This window comes from Giraffa tippelskirchi, chromosome 9 (assembly GCF_054371585.1).
Source record: "Giraffa tippelskirchi isolate mGirTip1 chromosome 9, T2T-mGirTip1v1.2.pri, whole genome shotgun sequence".
Lineage (NCBI taxonomy): Eukaryota > Metazoa > Chordata > Mammalia > Artiodactyla > Giraffidae > Giraffa > Giraffa tippelskirchi.
The window spans coordinates 29,038,758-29,057,847 of record NC_137283.1 but is presented as its reverse complement, the minus strand read 5'-3'; the positions used below and the strand labels follow the sequence as shown (position 1 = coordinate 29,057,847).

The 19,090-nt window shown below is 40.1% G+C and overlaps 1 protein-coding gene across 31 annotated transcripts in view; it reads right to left on the bottom strand.

Annotated features, from left to right (window-relative positions):
• FOXP1 (forkhead box P1) overlaps positions 1 to 19,090 on the bottom strand; it is a 618,285-nt gene that overhangs the window by 370,458 nt on the left and 228,737 nt on the right. For 26 of the 31 annotated variants that reach the window (XM_081528351.1, XM_081528327.1, XM_081528350.1 and 23 more), the window contains one exon: positions 14,043 to 14,138. The exons of the other annotated variants lie outside the window; for them this stretch is intronic. The gene's annotated coding sequence lies outside the window, so the exon portion shown is untranslated. The remainder of the gene's footprint in view (positions 1 to 14,042; positions 14,139 to 19,090) is intronic. 31 annotated transcript variants of the gene reach the window in all.

Here is a 19,090-nt window from a genome sequence, read left to right as displayed (position 1 = left end):
TTTTAAAGGAATAAATGTAATTAATAAAACCACAGAGTCACAGTACCCAACCTTCCAATAAGGCTGCTTGCTTCTGCCCACAGACCTATTTATTAAAGAAGTACTTAACTGAGAAAGTTCTCTGACGTTGCCATTAATACTTTGTGGGGACCCACTGATGTGGGGCAAGAATGTTTTGTCTCAAGAGCTACTTGAAAATATAACTGGACTTTGCTTCTTATCTCATTCCTTAGGCAATTGTTTTCCAGAAAGTTCTTTTACTCTACTGGCAATTTATTATTATAATACATGCATTATTTAAGTAACTAAAGTCCTATTAGAAAAAATTAACATTCCAATGGGTTTACCTCACACATAAAAGTCCCTGAAGACTTCTCTCTGTCAAACTACCTCTTTTGAAAATGACTAAGAATTCCTATACTCTAGAATGGTTTGAGTTTTAAAAAATTCCTTATTTGGTTTGTTCTTTGGGAAGGAATGGGGAGGTAGGGAAACTGAATTATTCAAGCCGTCATTCAAATCTGTCAAATTGGAGCTCAAAACATCACTTTACCTTTGAACAACCAGCCACAAGCTCCTCCAAAATAAGTGTCATCTGTAATTATTACTAAATATTCCCAATTAAAAAAAAATAATCAAATTCCTAAAAACCCAATTTCCCTTTTGAGTTAAGGAAAGTTCTGCTTTATCTACAAAGTCAGAGAGTCTTCCAGCCTTATAAAAGCCAGTTTTGCATAAACTGGTTGCTTTCACTGAATCAAGTTAAAGAACTAAGGTTTCCTATTTCTGACCTATGGTCACCTCAACACAGCCCATCAACAAGATACTAAGTTCACTGAATATAAAAAATATATTTTCTCTCTGGCTCTATTTCCCATGAAACTAGAACACAGTAACTCATAAAGGTCAGAATTTAGTAAGCTTATTAAAAAAATAAATGTTAAGTTCATCAGCTTCGTTTATTCTGATGGTTGCAATATCGGACAGGGTCCCAGCTGCTGAACTAGCTCTAAGAGCAGCCTGGGGGCGAGAGGCTGTCACCGTTTCGACTTTTCCACCAATCGGACTCCAACAAATACCTATGCAACACCTCCTAGATGCCTGTGATAGGTTCAGAGTATGTCTGTGTGTGTGTGCGCGCGTGCACACGCGCACGTGCACACAGGCACATGCACATGTGGGTATGTGTGTAGAGCAGGAGAGACTGAAGAGTAAGATGCTATCTTCTGTATATGACTGACACTTCACAGAATCTTGAGGAGAAATTAACATGAATATCAGGGTTTACTGCATCTGGAAAATTATTCTCGGGTTTACTTGTTTGTTCATTTTCCACAAGGCTCAGTGTTAATGAGCTAAGAAAGGACAGAAGACAGGCAGAGATAGAGCTGGAATAAGCTAGCAAGGTTTTGATACTCCACCTGCCCTTAAGTGATGATGAACCATTAAATAAGAGAGAGGAAGGACTACGAAGGCCCAATCTTATTTAATAACTGTCAATGCCTTCAGCCATGAAAGACAGCAAGCCTTAATGTAACCCACTAATTTCTCCCCCCTACACAGTCAAGATTCATTTCCACAAGTAAGTCCAGTATCAGAGGCCACTGTGGTCAGAATTGGAAATATAACCATGTATCGCTACACTAAATTATGCTTAAATAAAAATGCAATGCATCCATCATATTTGTATAATAAAGGGATTAAATAAGTTATAATTTTCAAGCTTTAAAAGAAAATTCCAAGCTTTTAAATCTATTTCTAGCAAAAGATAATGTGACGAATGTCATAATAAAAAATAACTTTGTTGGGGGAAATAATTCTTCATCCTTTAAAAATTTTCCTTATGAAATGCATCATTTTAACTTAATGCATTTCTATATACTTATCCCTAAATGTAAATTTGTTTTGATAAGATGAAGAGCCTTTTAATCCAAATTGCACAGTGATGCTTCTATGCTGATCTGCTATAACTCAGTAATCAGAGTTAACAGACTGCCTAATTAACCAAGTCCTCATTTGCCAAGATCCAAATATGGGATGAATTGTGGGCCAAGGAGAAAATATGATGGACATGAAAATTATTAATTCAGTAAAGCCTTAAAAGCATGTGGAGTTAAAAGTTCTTTGCTAAATCTTACCATCTTTAACATCCTTAATTTTTATAATAGAAGTAACATGTAAAAATAAAAAATATATTCAGAGTATATGGAAAAACATTTTTAGATCAACTAGTTATTAGTCACTAATACAATAAATTAGTTTTATAAGCCTTTGACAACCTAAGGGGTAAAAATCACAGACAAGCCCTGAAAATAAGTAATATCCATTATGTGCTTACTAGGTGCTGGCATCATGTTCAGTATTTCACACTGATCAATACGTTTATTCTCCACATGACCTAATGCTTCAGAAGGTACTATTTTTATCTTCGGGTAACAGACATGAAAATTGAAGTTTAGAATATTTATTTTTTTTGTCCACAAGAATATATGAATAATATATCTAATTAATAACTATCATATTATTAAATATATAAATATATCTAATTAATAATAGCTAATCCTTTCAAAATTCTTAGAGAAGTGTAATTAAAAATTCTATTACTTTAACTCACCAAAATTTTACCCATGGAAAGTTTATTAATTCATATTTCTCATGTACTTATTAGAAAAAAGGACAATTGGGGTGACCTGAAAGATGCCATATGGTTAGTCTATACAAAGATCTTTCATTAACAGCTATTTCCCATCACTAACATCACTGATATGGCCTAAAAGGCACGTACTGAATATATTTTAATATAGTCATGGGCTAAGATATTTTATAAGCCATTTTCCCAAAGTAATTCCAATCTAGTCGATACAAATTAGCCCTAGAGGAGGTAGTAAGTCCACCAATCTGATCATTTCTTCCTTGGCTAGTTGGCACCTGCTACTTATTTTTCAGGGTACCAGCCACACCTCCCTCTTCTAGCACCCCCGCCCCAACCTCATATACACAATCCATCAATATTCCTGCGCCTTCTCTATCACTGTATTTTAATTGACCTTTCTGTCCACTTTGTAGATATAAGTATGTTGAAATTAAAGACCTTGCTTTAGGACCTACAACAGTGACAGACGGTAGACGGATGGTTGGACAGAGGGACAGATAGGAGTAAAGCAATGAATGATGGCCAGGCTCCTTAAGGACAGAGGCATGGTAGTATTTTTGAGGTAAAACATACCTACTCATAGTGAATGTCACTGGAGATGCCCAGGTATTAGACAGACACCTTCATAACGAACATCTCAGATGACACTCATGGGTAGCTGGGCTATAAGATATTTAAAGGTACCTTCCAACTCTGTAATTCTGTATCTTTACTATTCACCAAGTACAGTGCCTTCCTGAGTGATCCTGGACCAGGAAAAAAAAATAGTTATAAAAGACATGATTGGCACAATGGGACTAAATTTGAATAGGGATTAATGTTAGACTATAATTTATTAATATTGTATCAATTCTTAATTGTGATCATTCCCTGGTGGCTCAGATGGTAAAGCATCTGCCCGCAATGCAGGAGACCTAGGTTTGATCCCTGGGATGGGAAGATCCTCTGCAGCAGGAAATGGCAACCCACTCCAGTACTCTTGCCTGGAAAATTTCATGGACAGAAGAGTCTAGTAGGCTACAGTCCATGGGGTCACAAAGAGTCAGACATCACTTCACTTTTGATCATTGTACTGTTGTTATGAAAAAGAATGTCCTTGTTCTTAGGAAAAACCCAGTGATTTATTTAGGAATAAAAGGGTATGACATCTGTAATCAATTCTTAAAATGGTTCTGAAAAAAAGTTATGTATAAGTGTAAATATGTGTATGTGTATTCTATAGGCAGATGGATAAGAAATGATAGAGCGAAGGAGCAAAATGTTGAATCCAGGCAAAGGATTCCTTTTGGAAAGTTCCTTGACTGCTCGTACAACTTCTACATAAGTTTGAAATTATTACAAAACGAAAAGGGGCCTCTGTTTTTTTGTTGTTTTTTTTTTAAGTACAATATGCACTCTGTCTTCCTAGAATACTGTCCCCCTCTTCTGAGATCAGCACCCCTTTCACCCACTTTCCATCATCTTGTACAGGTAAAAGGTCATTTACCACTCTTGAGACAAGCACATGACCCACTCCAAGCTACAGACCCCTTCACAGCTCCCCCATCTAGCCCTGCTCCAACCACAGAGACTATTTCTGTGACAGGCACACGGTACACAAGGGATCAATCACAGAACCAGTAAGATCCAAATTTTATGAGAGCTGCTAGGACTTGTCGGAAAAGATGCCTTTCTGCTGGAGTTTATACGAAAGCAGACTGATGAATGATTATCTGCCACAGTCTGGTCAACACTTCCAGGAATGAAAGCAACACAGAGCGTCGCACAGCCGAGATTCTGAGACCAAGACTCAGGAGCATGATCTGAATCCCCTACTTCAGACGCCCTGAAGCTCATTCTACCAGCCAACTTTTCAGAATCATGAGCCAATTAATTCCTCTTTATGCCTGAGCTGGTCACAAGTATCACCCAAGAGATCTCACAAGTGGTAGGCTCGGTATTTTAAGGCACGGATATTAAAAATGGTCTGCTGTTTGTGCGAACAGAGATTATAGATACTTCAAACCCCTTAAGTAAAAGCAGCGTAATTGTTGGTCTTTTGCAACTGGCTTTTATATATTTTTTCAAGCCTAATATTTTACTTTTTAAAATCTATTCTTTCTATTTTTGAACATCAAAGTCCTTGGCATATGGCTTATGCCTCAGGAATTCTATTGACCAAGTAACCAAAGACTTCCTGATTGTTGGCCAGTGTTACCTCTAAGCACCCAAATCTTCACCCTGGTAAATTAGCAGCCTTCAAAGTGAATGTATCTCAATAACTAAAAAAAAGAAAAAAATTCTGAATCTGCTTGCTGGGAAAAAGTCCCAGGTACAGGACTGCTGCTTTGGGAAAGGGACCCTCTCGATTGCCACACTTTCCCACACAGGTGATTGAGCGGACTAAATCAATCATGGAGTGGTCAGAGGCTAACACGAAATAAAATGAGGGCTGCAGAGATGAGGTTAATTAAAATAATGTACCAGAGAAACATGACTCAAAGTTCTAGAGAAAATGTCTTAACAGGCATGCCCAGTTAGAGACCGGAGAATGCCAATTAAGTGGCTGTCCTTGTTCCGAAACACACCAGGACATGCTTTTATTTCCCATAGCTCTTGTACTAGCAAAAAGAATTAAAGCATTTGAAAAAGTCTACCAAGATTAAACAGATCCAGTTAGATGACACTGAAGTATAAAGTCTCAACATGCAGTGTACAAGCAGCCCCCGACTGAAAAACCACGCTTGCAAAATTAATACCCTGGGAAGATGCCTACAAGGTAAAGACAATATGGTGCAGTGGTTAGGAGCCATGACAACAGAGGAAGAGTAGCTGCGTTCAAATCCCAGTTCTATTTCTAATGAGCAGAGAAGTCTGAAGGAGTCATTTCACCTCAGAACACCTCGGTTTCCTCATCTATAAAACAGACTTTCTAGAATTGTACCTGTCTCATAGAATTTTTGTGAGTTTATACATAAGCTCCCAGTAAAGGCAGCTATTATAGGGTAGACTTCTCACAAATTAGAGTGTTTCTCCTCACTGCTGGTTTTTAGACTTTGTCACTGTTAAGTTTTCCATGAGTCTTGAAAATTCTACTTTTCTCTCTCATTACTTAGAAAGGAGAATGTGGAAACTACACACACAAGGATTGGTGATAACATGAAATGCAACCTTCTTCTAGGCATTTACAACTACAGAAAGCCAAGAAGGTCTGCTGCTGCTGCTGCTAAGTCGCTTCAGTCGTGCCCAACTCTGTGTGACCCCATAGACGGCAGCCCACCAGGCTCCCCTCGTCCCTGGGATTCTCCAGGCAAGAATACTGGAGTGGGTTGCCATTTCCTTCTCCAATGCATGAAAGTGAAAAGTGAAGTGAAAAGTGAAAGTGAAAAGTGAAAGTGAAGTCCCTCAGTCATGTCGGACTCTTAGCGACCCCATGGACTGTGGCCTACCAGGCTCCTCCGTCCATGGGATTTTCCAGGCAAGAGTACTGGAGTGGGGTGCCATTGCCTTCTCTGCAAGAAGGTCTAAGCATGCTTTATTCTAGATTTTCTTTTTTTTTGCTCTTTTGGGTGTTTTTGTTTTGGGGTATAGTTGCTTTATAATATTTTGGTGGCTTCTGCTGTACAATGAAGTGAACTGGCTACGTGTGTGTATATATATATCCCCTTTCTCTTGGACATTCCTCCCACAACCCCTATCCCACCCTCTAGGTTACCACAGAGCACCCAGCTGAGCTCCCTGAGCTATAGTGCAGTTACCTACTTCTCACATGGTGTGTATATCTGTCAATTTCAATCTCCCAATTCATCCCACTCCCCCCCCCCACAGTGTTCATGCATCCATTCTTTACATCTGCGTTTCTATTCCTGCCCTGCAAGTAAATCCATCTGTACCATTTTCTAGATTCCACATATATGCATTTACAAATGATATTTGGTCTTTTTTTCCTGATTTACTTCATTCTGTATGACAGACTCTAGGTCCATTTACATCTCTACAAATGACCCAATTTTGTTACTGTTTATGGCTGAGTAATATTCCATTGTATGAAAGTTCCTTAAAAAACTAAAAACAGAACTACTATATGACCCAGCAATCCCACTACTGGACACATACCCTGAGAAAAACCATAATTCAAAAAAGACAGATGCATCCCAAGGTCCACTGCTGTACTATTTACAATTAGACCGGACATGAAAGTAACCTAAATGCCCACTGACAGATGGATAAAGAAAGAAGATGTGGGACTTTTACATACTGGAATATTACTCAGATTTTTTAATTATCATGTTTAAGAACTGGGTCAGAAGTGGAGGACTGCATTGGTGTCACCGGTAATGAATGATCTGGGACAGATGGGCAAAGACGAGGTACTGTCTTTTCTAATTTGAACACTCAGGGTAAAAGGTGAATGATGACTGTAAGAGGAAGTAAAGAGCAATTCAAGCCCCCGTGTATCATAACCAGACTCACCAGGCCCCGAGAGGTACACTGGACTGGACCCAGAAAACATAGCGCCATTTCAAAACATCAGAGAAAAACCCTTGGAACATTCCTAGTCTTTCCCACTGATGCTCACGCATCAGTATATTGAGAAGAGGGCTGCATAAGGGCTGATCCAGGTTACCAGGATCCTCGTGTAAATAACACGAATGAAGTCTCCAATTACATGGATTTGTTCCCCGCTTTGTGATTGCTGTTTTAGTGTCTGAAATGGTATTTGGCAGACAGGGATGTTGCATGTTTTTCAAGATGGAAAAATCTTGGGTCTTTGCCACTCCAAGGTTTGTTAGAAGTCTAATAAAAGTTTTTCCTTAATCATTCGCTTTACTTAACTCCTGCTTATTGAACTTCACTTTTTTTTGTTTCTAAAAGGGGTACTAGGAACCAAATCTGATGCCCTAAACTGTATTTCACTCATGTTCTTTTTTACAAGTTGAGAGGGTACAAAATATAAATCAAGAAAAATTCATGGTTCTTTTAGTATTTGCTAACTTTTCCACAAATCAAGAAGAGAGTATATGATTTCATAAATGCCATCTTTTACCACTAAAAGCTGTGGGATACAGAGAGAGACAAGTCCCTCTCTGTGCTTCAGCTTCCACACAGCAAATGCAGTTCAACCAAACAGCACAGTTCAATCTGGCCCAACGAACAACACAACAACTGTAACAGACCCTCTGCCTTAAGCAAGTGAAAAAAGTCAGAGCTCAATGAAAGACATATATTTCTACGTCCTTTCAATCCATATAGACTTGAATTTTCTATCAAAAAAGAGGTATGTAAATTTTCAGGACCAATCCATCAAGACTGTAATTTTTTTTTTTAATTAGAATTTACAGGCAACTTAAGACATGGTCTATAACAAGGCAGGGGATCAGGCAATCTCTGATTAACTTAAGGATGAAACACCTCCCCAGGCAGGCAGTGTACGGATACTGCAGGACCCTGAACTCCGCAAATTCACAGTGGGTTTTGGATGTGGATCAGGCTTCAAACACTGAGCTGTCCCAGCATCTGAGGTTTATAACTGGCCTTATCTGAAACAGATCCCTAACATCCAAGAGTCAACACGTCAACAACAAGTGTAAGACAGTTCATCCCACTCCTTGCTCATTTTGCACTTTTTAAAGTGCAGTCCATGGGGTCTCGAAGAGTCGGACACGACTGAGCGACTTCACTTTCACTTTTCACTTTCATGCATTGGAGAAGGAAATGGCAACCCACTCCAGTGTTCTTGCCTGGAGAATCCCAGGGGCGGCGGAGCCTGGTGGGCTGCCGTCTATGGGGTCGCACAGAGTCGGACACGAGTGAAGCGACTTAGCAGCAGCAGTAGCAGCAAAGTTCACTTAGAGCGTGAAATGAGCAACTCTAGTAGGGAATCAAGGCTCTTCATCATCTTTTCCCCAATTAAAATGATCACAAGAGAGCGCAATATGGGTTTTGCCAGTGAGGTTCCCAGTACCCTTTTGATAATCTTTCTAAATCAACAGCGTCATGATTGTGCTCCAGTCCCTGTACAAAGCACTGTACACATATTATTTCACTTAATCCTCGCATGAACACTATGAGCTGAGGCATGCTAGTTCCCCAGGCTCAAGTAAGTAAACTGGGGGGTGGGGGGCGTGGGAAGAGACATTTGTCCAAGAACAAAGAACCAGGGAATGAGAGCGCTGAGATTTGAGCTTGCGATTCAACGACCTTAATTAACTTATATCGCCCACCATAAGCTTTAGGACCAAACAGCAAATGATTCTGTCTTCATGGGAAAGATAATGCATAACCCTTTCCGGATGGGACACACAGAGGACCAAAACCTCACACAGGTAGAGAGGAAGCTACCAAGAGAAAACCCAGGGGCAGGATTCCATTCCTATAATAAAGGTGACGTGGACGGTTTTCTTTGTTTTCTTATTCTTTCACCCAGATGCAGACCTCTTAGGTACTGTGAAGTATAGAAATCCACAGGGAAATCTCAAATGTCCTCTGACTGATTCAATGAATGCTGACTGCCAGCCTGCCTACTATTGACCGGGCACTGTCGGACACAAGGAAGCCACAGTGAATCAGACAGACCTGCCCTTTGCTTACTACCTGGTAAAGAGGTGTATTCAGAAACTGACAGAAGCTGTAGTAAATGAAACACACAAGGATCTTGGATGCCTCAGAGTGTGGGGAGGGGGGGAGGGGGGAAATCAACTGTACTGTGGGTAGTCAGGGAAGGTCATTCCAAGAAGTTGATATTTGAACTGAACAAAAAAAGATGAGAAGAGGGGTTAGCCCGGTGAAACACAGAAGTTGTTCCAGGGCGAGAATCCCATGGTCCAGAGGCAAGAGAGATTTTATGGCACCTGAACATGGTAACAGTGTCTAAATAAAATATTTGAAACCACAGAGCAAAAATGTAGCTTCCAAGAGTCTCTTGAAAAAGCAAGATCTTCAAGGCACCTCTTTCTCAGAGTCAACTACTCAACAGACAGGCATGCGTGCTACGTCGCTGCAGTCGTGTCTAACTCTGCAATCTTACGGACTGTAGTCTGCCAGGCTCCTCTATCCATGGGATTCTCCAGGTAAGAACACTGGAGAATTTCTTCCTCCAGAGGATCTTCCCAACTCAGGGATCAAACCTGCATCTCTTAGGTTCCTCACTCTGGCAGAGAAGTTCTTTGCCACTAGCTCCACCCGGGAAGCCCACTCAGTAGACAGCCACGGTCAAGTCTTTGGGACACACTGCCAACTGAGCCGTCTGTGAGTCTTGCGGACAGTCTCGGTCACAGTCAGGCAGCAGTTTCTGTGTGCAGACACCACGATCCTCTGAGGGCCAGTCCCAAGGATATTGTGAGGGACCAGAGGCTGCTCATTAGACTCAGCACAGAGGCAGGGCCGGGGATGAGGCTAGGCCAGACCAACCTCGTGTAGTGTCAGCCTGCATGAGTGAAACCTTGAGTTTCGGGTTATCATCAGCAATACCAACTTGAAAGCAGTTAGTGGATTCTGCTTGCTAGGCAGAGCCATTGTCTCAGTAAGTAAAAAACAGAATAAAAAAAACACTGCATGCCTTGAGGGGGAAACTGTCAAAACAAGACCCAGAGATCTAAGTCCTGTGAGCCAGGCTGTCCTGCTCCATACATGGTTGCAGGGTCCTTGACAATGGGCATCAAAGTCACCTCTTGGGGCTTTACTTCAACTTCCAAGCGAATGCTAGGCAAGAAGCGATGATTGTGAAATATACATTGTCTGCCAGTAAAATAAGAACCAATGAACAAACCAGAGGATGGTAAAAACTCCTCAAAGACAGGGATTTCCACCATCTCACCCAGGGTGTGTGGCACAATGCTGGCATTTTTTTACCAACCAGAAACTGTACTAAGCTCTTTACATGTATCATCTCAGTAATTTGCTACAGGAATCTGTCTCCTATCTGTATCCCCATTTCCCAGATGAGGAGGCTATGGCCCAGAACCCTCCAAGTTCTCTCAGCCAGTAAATGGAAAAGGTGGAATTTGAATCTCAGCTGATTTAATTTCAATGCAGACACTCTTGCCCATATTGCTATCCTATATCTACAGCAGGCATTCAGTAAATGTCTAGGAGTGCATCAGCTACCACGTTCTGTGAGCATCTATCACAGGCTAGTATAGGCAGAGACTACATTAGGAAGTAAAGGGAAGTCTCATTCATTGAGAAAGTAATTTTCACAAGAATAAAGTCCAGGCTAACCTGGAATAGAGAAATGGGAATGATTCACATGTCTCCCCCATCCCCAAAGGGAAGCTTCCACGAGATATACAGCAAAACAGCAAAATCAGAGATGCAGAGTAGACGGCATTGTCCAGACTCTGAGAGACAGTATAAAGGCATCAGTGACAGCCTGCACACATACTGGGAAGAACACAATTAAGTGAGGGCCAGTATGTCCTAGGACCTCACACTAGCACTCAGTTCAGTTCAGTCACTCAGTCGTGTCTGACTCTTTGCGACCCCATGGACTGCAGCACTCCAGGCATCCCTGTCCATCACAAACTCCCGGAGTTTACTCAACTCATGTCCATTGAGTAGGTGATGCCATTCAACCATCTCATCCTCTGTTGTCCCCTTCTCCTCCCGCCTTCAATCTTTCCCAGCATCAGGGTCTTTTCAAATAAGTCAGCTCTTTGCATCAGGTGGCCAAAGGATTGGAGTTTCAGCTTCAGCATCAGTCCTTCCATTGGATATTCAGCTTTGATTTCACACTAGCACTCATGCTTTAACAAAACCTTCCATCCAGAGGAGAGAAAATCCACTCACAAATTTGACAGTTTAAATTCTGGTTGATAGCTCCCTTGAGACACAGATTTCATTCTTAGAATTTGCCATGGCACTTGAAGTAAAAATATTATAGTCCTAAAATATTTACTGAGATATCTATCTCTGCTGAGAATTGAATAACCTGAAATTCAAACATATAAAGTTCAAGTAAGATGTTATACACACCAAATCAATAGAAGAAAGAAGGCATTCATCAAAATAAATAAAAATTAGACATGGAAGAAAAACTGATAGTATGATTTCATGTAAGTAACCACAATTGTTGCTCAATAACCATACACCTTTTCTTCATTACTACTAGAACCTGGAATTGATCTAGGACATCAAATTCCTCAAGTCTAAGGATGTAATTATCAGATGCCCTTATGTTAACGGTGACTAAAATGATGTAAGTAGACACCATCAAGTAAGACTTCATGGAAAGTTATTTAAAGAGGACTTCCTCAGCTGGGAAGACTACTCTTTTTACTTGTTGTAATGTTGCCTCTTTCAGGATGTAGAAGCAATAGCTGGAGAGCCAGCAGCCATGATATGACCTTGAAAATAAACAACACTTGAACAGGCAAGCAGAGATAGCACTAAGATAGGAAACACAGATTGCTCTCCCCTTGATATCTTTTATGAGAGAGAAAATACTACTAATCTTTTAAAACTTACATATTTGCATCTGTTACTAGAAAATCATTCTTATCTGATATAAAGACATAAAAACATAGCTCAAGATTATCCTACTTTTTGTCAGAAAAAAAAAACTAGAAAATTCATGAATTGAGATTCTGATTATCCCTCTATTCATCAAACTGTTTGTTTAAGTATGACTTTCCATCTTAATTAGTACCACTAGTCCAGGGAAGCATATTTGCTGAACCTGTCTCTATGTTTTGACATGCAAGACTTGTGAAATTCAAACACACTTGTAGACATCCAAAGCTATTTTAAAGGTGGAAGATCTGAAAACACTCTCCAAATCTGATGATTAAAGGAAATTTAATAGTTCCTCATTGGCATTTGATCTTTAGCCTGCCATAATGTATCCATATAGCTCTTCATTCACATTTGCTACTAAAGCGACACTTCAAAATAGAAGGAACGTACACACAAACCACATGACTTAGAAAATAAAAGAGCTTTCCCTCACACTCATCTAGCTCATGAAAGCCCAATGTGATTAAAAAGGGTGAAGCAGGTAGACTTCACTAGGTGAAGCAGAAAGATGGTCTAGAGCATCCATTACATTTGAAAGGAATTTCAAAATTTTCAAAGTGCTTTCATGTACATTATATGATGTTTCATCCTTACAACTACATCCTACTCTTACCTCAGTAGTAAATGTAGGTGTTTTTTTAATTCCCATTTCCTTCTGATAAATTGTTTGCTCAACCTCAGAGGAACTGCAACCCAGTGAGGTATCTTGATTCTAGGTCATTTATCTCCTTGGATGCATTAGATCAGTTCAGTTCAGTCTCTCAGTCATGTCCGACTCTTTGCAACCCCATGAACTGCAGCACGCCAGGCCTCCCTGCCCATCACCAATTCCCGGAGTTTACCCAAACTCATGTCCATTGAGTCGGTGATGCCCACCAACCATCTCATCCTCTGTCGCCCCCTTCTCCACCCGCCCTCAGTCTTTCCCAGCATCAGGGTCTTTTCAAAAGAGTCAGCTCTTCGCACCAGGTGGCCAAAATATTGGAGTTTCAGCTTCAACATCAGTCCTTCCAATGAACACCCAGGACTGATCTCCTTTAAGATGGACTGGTTGGATCTCCTTGCAGTCCAAGGGACTCTCAAGAGTCTTCTCCAACAACACAGTTCAAAAGCATCAATTCTTCGGCACTCAGCTTTCTTCACTGTCCAACTCTCACATCCATACATGACTACTGGAAAAACCATAGCCTTGACTAGATGGACCTTTATTGACAAAGTAATGTCTCTGCTTTTTAATATGCTGTCTAGGCTGGTCGTAACTTTCCTTTCAAGGAGTAAGCATCTTTTAATTTCATGGCTGCAATCACCATCTGCAGTGATTTTGGAGCTCAAAAAAATAAAGTCAACCACTGTTTCCACTGTTTCTCCATCTATTTGCCATTAGATCAGGGGTCCAAAAATATGGCCTTTAGGGCAAAAATGGCCCTTGACCTGGCTTTGCAAATAAAATTTTATTGGAACACAGTCATGCCCATTTGTTTATCTAATATCTATGGCTAGTTTTGTGCTACATCAGCAGAAGTGACTAGCTGCAAAAGAGACTCTACATGAGACTCTACTAGTTGCAAGAGAGACTCTACAACGTACTACTCTCTACACTGACTATAGTCTGTGAGGCTGACTATATTTACTATCTGGCCCTTTAGAGACAAAATTTGCCAACCCTTCATTACATCACATTTCCACAGACATGATCCAAGTTACAAATCCTATATTGCAAAGTCATAAAGCTATCATGGAATGCAATAAACCTATTCCTGCTGGTTTGGAATTCATGATTGATAATGGGGCATTCCATTATCTTCTGAGGGATTACTTCCTTCAATATCATGTCACCTGCAAGGGTGGATGGCAATTTTTTGATCAGTACACAATACAAGTGTTGTTTGTCACTTACCCTGAATTTTTAATGTGTCTCACAGCCATAAAAAGTCTGGAGGTCACTGGTTGAGGGCATGCATAATGCCACAGGACTGCAACATACAGAGGGACACTGAAAGCATAAAAAAAAAAAAAAAAACCACTGAAGTTAAGCAAAGGAAGTGACAAACTTTAATGCTTCAAAAGTAACACATTTGTGTAAGCCTTAGGTCTTCCTTATTGACGCACGACTTTTACGTTCAGTATATAACTGAGTATCTGTGTATAGAAGCATCTATCTTGTCCTTTCTGTTCTAGAATCAGCACTCTGTGTAGCTAATTTGAGCTCTGTACAGAATTATAGCAGAAAAGTGTAAAATATTATAGAGCCAAGTAAAACTGCCGCTCTTGAAGGCACTTTCATTCACTTAGGAAGTTTGGTTCCTCTAACTCCAGACATTTCTTACTTGGGGGTATAACCTCTGAGAACTCCAATCTTATCTCATCCTGAGAAATAAGGGTAAGATGATCCCAAAGTCCCAGTGAAGATTTTCCTTTGGGCTTTGGGCTTTAGTCTCTCTCAATGCATCCAGTAGAAGCACCAGAGAACACACAGACCCAAACATGTGTGTAACATGCTCATGTGCACACACAAACGTACATAAGTACCTTATTTAAAAAAACAAAAAAACAAAAAAACACAAGCTATCTCCTTTGCAGCCAAACACAAATTCTTACTTGCTAGAGGTTACAGTTCTTTTCCATTGCATTTGAACTGCAGAAGAAGGATGTGACACAGCAACTCCATTAGCCTGTGCATGTGCTCAGGTGTGCTGAGGCTGTGCGTCTTCACGGCCAAGGTGGGTATTTATGAGTGGAGTATTTACCAAACCCATTGCCAAGTAAGTTGAAGTTGCTGACAGACAAGTTAACTCATCCCTCAAGCGGGTTCAGGAAGTTTTTGTGAATAGCAGTCAGTAGCAAGGTTTTACACGCCAGGCCATTTCTGCTTAGATCCTTGAGATGATAATGACAGCTGTACAACCCCAAAGACAACGGGAGGGTCCCGCTGTCAGGCGGGGGAAATGGAACTACGGGAGGAGCAAAAAGCATGACCTCTTCCCTGCGTGTGTGTGTTGCTTCCTCGTAACAGTAAACTCAGACAAAAGTCTGTGAACGTACGTGTCTTCTAATCTAATCAGACAGAGAAGTTGAAACTGAAAAGGAGATGTATGAAGTTTTATGATTTGAATAGTCGTGTATCTCCGGAAACTATGTGGGCTGTCTGTCTACCAGGGCTCAGAGGAGAGTTAAGCGATGGGGCTCCCACTGGCTGCTTTTTCTTGATAAGAGATAAAGTCAGGACAGATTGGTCCACACTCTGTTTTCTAGGTATCAGCTATCAAGGTGAATATAAACTGTTTGTCAAATACATTACAGCTTCAGAGTCATCATTCTCATATGAGTAACATGCTGTGTTAGCATTATTCCCCTTCAACAAGGCAGCTTAAGAGCATGATAAGAATGCATCAAAAATATTTTTCCAGATAATTTCAGTTGGCAAAGTTCAAACTTAATTGGTGACCTCATTAATGAGCAACTGCCACCACAAGAAAGAGGACTGTTGTCATGGACTCATCAGAGCAATGAGCTAACGAAGTTAATTATATTGTTTCCAATGGATTTACACTGGCTTCCTTTCAGGGTCTACGTTTTCCAGACATTCGGTATGACACTCCATGGGTTTGCTCCTCTTGAAAACCCATCAGTTGTGGGCTTCTCTGGGAAACGTCGGCGGATCACCACCCTCACATCAGGGCAGAGCAATTGGAAAACTTTTCTACCCTTTATTATCTACTTGTAAAATGTTATAAGCCTGTAAACCAGTTAATTTATGAGCCATGTTAATAATTTGCCCGCACTTGATCGCAGGTTTCGCAAACACGGTTTGCAGGGACGTGGGAGGATAATTTGTAGGTCCGGCTTCTCTCCTAAGGGGACACTAACTAATTTGACACGGTAACATGTCACTGATGGTGGGGCACACTAATGACCACGCTCCAGGACGCGGCTGTCAGCCTGTCGCTCCAGTGAGAAGCCAGCTTGCCTTCGCCGCAGCTCGGTACACGATGCTCAACTAATTATTCAGACAGCGACATTAATGAGAGGCTTGTGTTTATTTTCAACATACTAACCAGTGCTTAGCTTCCATTTGTCGGATATGGTCACTGATTAAAATGTGGTTCATGAATAGTAAATCTGAACTCAAATATAACAAAGGATCGCCCAAGAAAAAATGAGGAACAGCTGACTGGAAAACCATCCTTGTCAACTCGTTTTTGGCCTCAAATTTCGTCAAGGACAAAGTGACAGGTAGTAGGAAATGCCAAGAGTTCCAAGAAAAGTGAAAGGAATATTTTTAATCACCTATGGCCATGTACAAGCTTGACTCTTCACCAAAGCCACAGAATCACTTTAAGGTTAAGAGCAACTTCTAGCTCAAATACACTTCACCACCTTTATGGTACTGAATAAAGATTTTTTTAAGCTTTTTCTTTTTCATGGAATGACCAAAAATTTTGTTTGCTTTTAGTGTTCTTTTCAACCTTACAAAAGTTTGATGAGACTGTCTCAAATATGAGCTTCAGAAACATCACTAAATACAACTGTGTTTTTTCCAAATCTGTTGTAAACCTGTACTCTTAAGGGTCTTTTAAAAAGTGTGCTTTAATATCCTCTCATGCGTCTTGTTTCCAGTCTACTAAACCTTGCAATCAAGTTCTTTCTACTTTAAATTAAATTTCTATTTTGGTATGATAAATTTTGTCCTTCGTTTAATGGTGATTATAATCCTAAAATATTCATATAATCATCATTTAAAATGAATAACTTAAAAAAGGTGTGCACAGATCCACAAGAGGTATTAAAAAAATCAAAAATGGTCCTGATCTGGTTCATTGTAAGACATGCACTTTGAAGTAAATGATAGTGGTAGTATTTCAACAAATGTTCTATCTGTCCGCATGGATAAAAATTCCAATCAACAGTGTGTATTAACTTCTGCTTTTACAGTACAGCAAAATAAATACGAGTCCACATAGACCACTTTGGGAATGAAAATGCCACTGCATGCAACATTTCTTATGCATGTATCTCTAAACCGACTCTATGATAGATCTGCGATTTCAGAATGCCAAACTATGTAAATGGCATACAATATGTGGGGGAAGATTCAGATCCCAGGCTAATTTAAAAAATTTATTTAAACAAGTATACAGATCAATTGTCCCTACCCAGCATGACTGTCTCCCAATGTTATTTACATGGGTAACCGTGAAAGACAGGTTCTGGGATTACTAGCATCTATCTCTGTGCAGTTTAGGCCTTAAGTATGTGTCCTGCTAAATAACTCAAGAAGATGTGGTCAGACCAGCAGAGACTGGTTAAATGTTCATCAAATCTCCACCGGTTTCTTGGGTGCACAGATGGGATGTATTTCCAGTTAGGTGGATCCTTGTGGCTGAGTTCTGGCCAAATAGATGGAAGTGGGTGTGTTACTTCATCCTGACCCAGAAGCCTCCTGAACTATCCCTAATGCCCTCTCTCTTTCCTGGGTGGTGGGCCCAGGGGTCCAGGGGAGAACTCCGGGGCCTACAAGATGGTAGAGTCACTGGGTGATAAGAGTCAAGGTCCCTGAAACACCACATGGAGCAGACCGCCACATCCCATTCCCCGCCCCACTAGACAGAGGCGGGTATCTGAATACCCGCATTCAGATAAGCCTCCGAGACTCAGAAATGTTTGTTACAATTGCCAGTATCTTGTACCCAAATACACAGAACTTTTCTAATTTGAACCTGGTTCCAAAATTATACTTGATTCTTGGGAATACCGCAGGTAAATTGGTAAATTTGGGAAAATCCCTAAAGGTATGTTACAATTGTGATCATCAGCTCCTCTAATTATGCTAAGCGTAGAAAAGAGAAAGGGGACAGCCAGCTAATGTGTCCCCAAATGTGTCAAGTGTATCTTTCTTTACTTCATCTTCACATAGCCTTGTGAAGAGATCCGATTACCAATTTATGGATAAGAACACTGAGCCTCTAAGAAGTGAAATATGAGATGATGTCAGGGAATGTCAATTCAGCAGACATTTTCTTAGTTGAATGCCTCTTGGCTTTTAATATTCAAAATTTACAGAATATACTTATTTCTAAGTCAAGCACTTTTGGTTGTTGCTTATAAAAGAACAAAGTTCATGATATGCTCTAAGATATAATATTTTCAATTAAAAGTGTGAGGAGAAAGTGCCCAGTGCCAATATAATCAGAAGAACGTCAAAAACTTCTACTCAGGTTTTGGAAAGCCAGCAACAAAAGGGTATGTGTCACAGATGTTCTTGGTGATTTAAAATAAAAATCCACATTAAAAAAATAATAACAACACATGCATGTTGAGGCCATATTAATGGGTAACAAATCAATATTTTAAACATTTTTACATTCTTAATGGGATGGTTATGAAGTATACATAAGGCATTTTACTATACTTTGGTAATTTTACTATACTTTGGTCATATTTGAGAACAGGGGTTAGCAACCTTTTTCGCTAAAGGACCAGGCAGTGAATAATTTAGATTCTGCAGCTTTTGCAGCTGTTCTAAGTTTCCTCTGACAATTACCCTACTCTCCCACTGCAGTAGGAAAGCAACCAAAGGGGAAAAGTAGACTAACGGGTTCTGTGTTTTGATAAAACTTTATTTATAGAAGCAGGTAGTGGGCTGGACGTGACCCTAGGGCCATAATTTGCAAACTGCTTTTTCTTTCTTTTTTTCACCACCCTCCTTTAGTTGGAAGTATAATTTGACTTATTCTATTAGTTTCAGGTGTAAAACACATTGATTCACTATTTTTATGTATTACAAAATGATCACCACCATCATTTCTAAGGCTAAATTCTGCCTTAGAAAATTGATTGGAGGTTTTACATACTGACCCATAACACACTACGATTTCTCCTATGTAAAGTAACGGTAAATGGTGCCACTGTAACACGAAGAAAAAGCTGATGGTTCTTCTTAGCCAG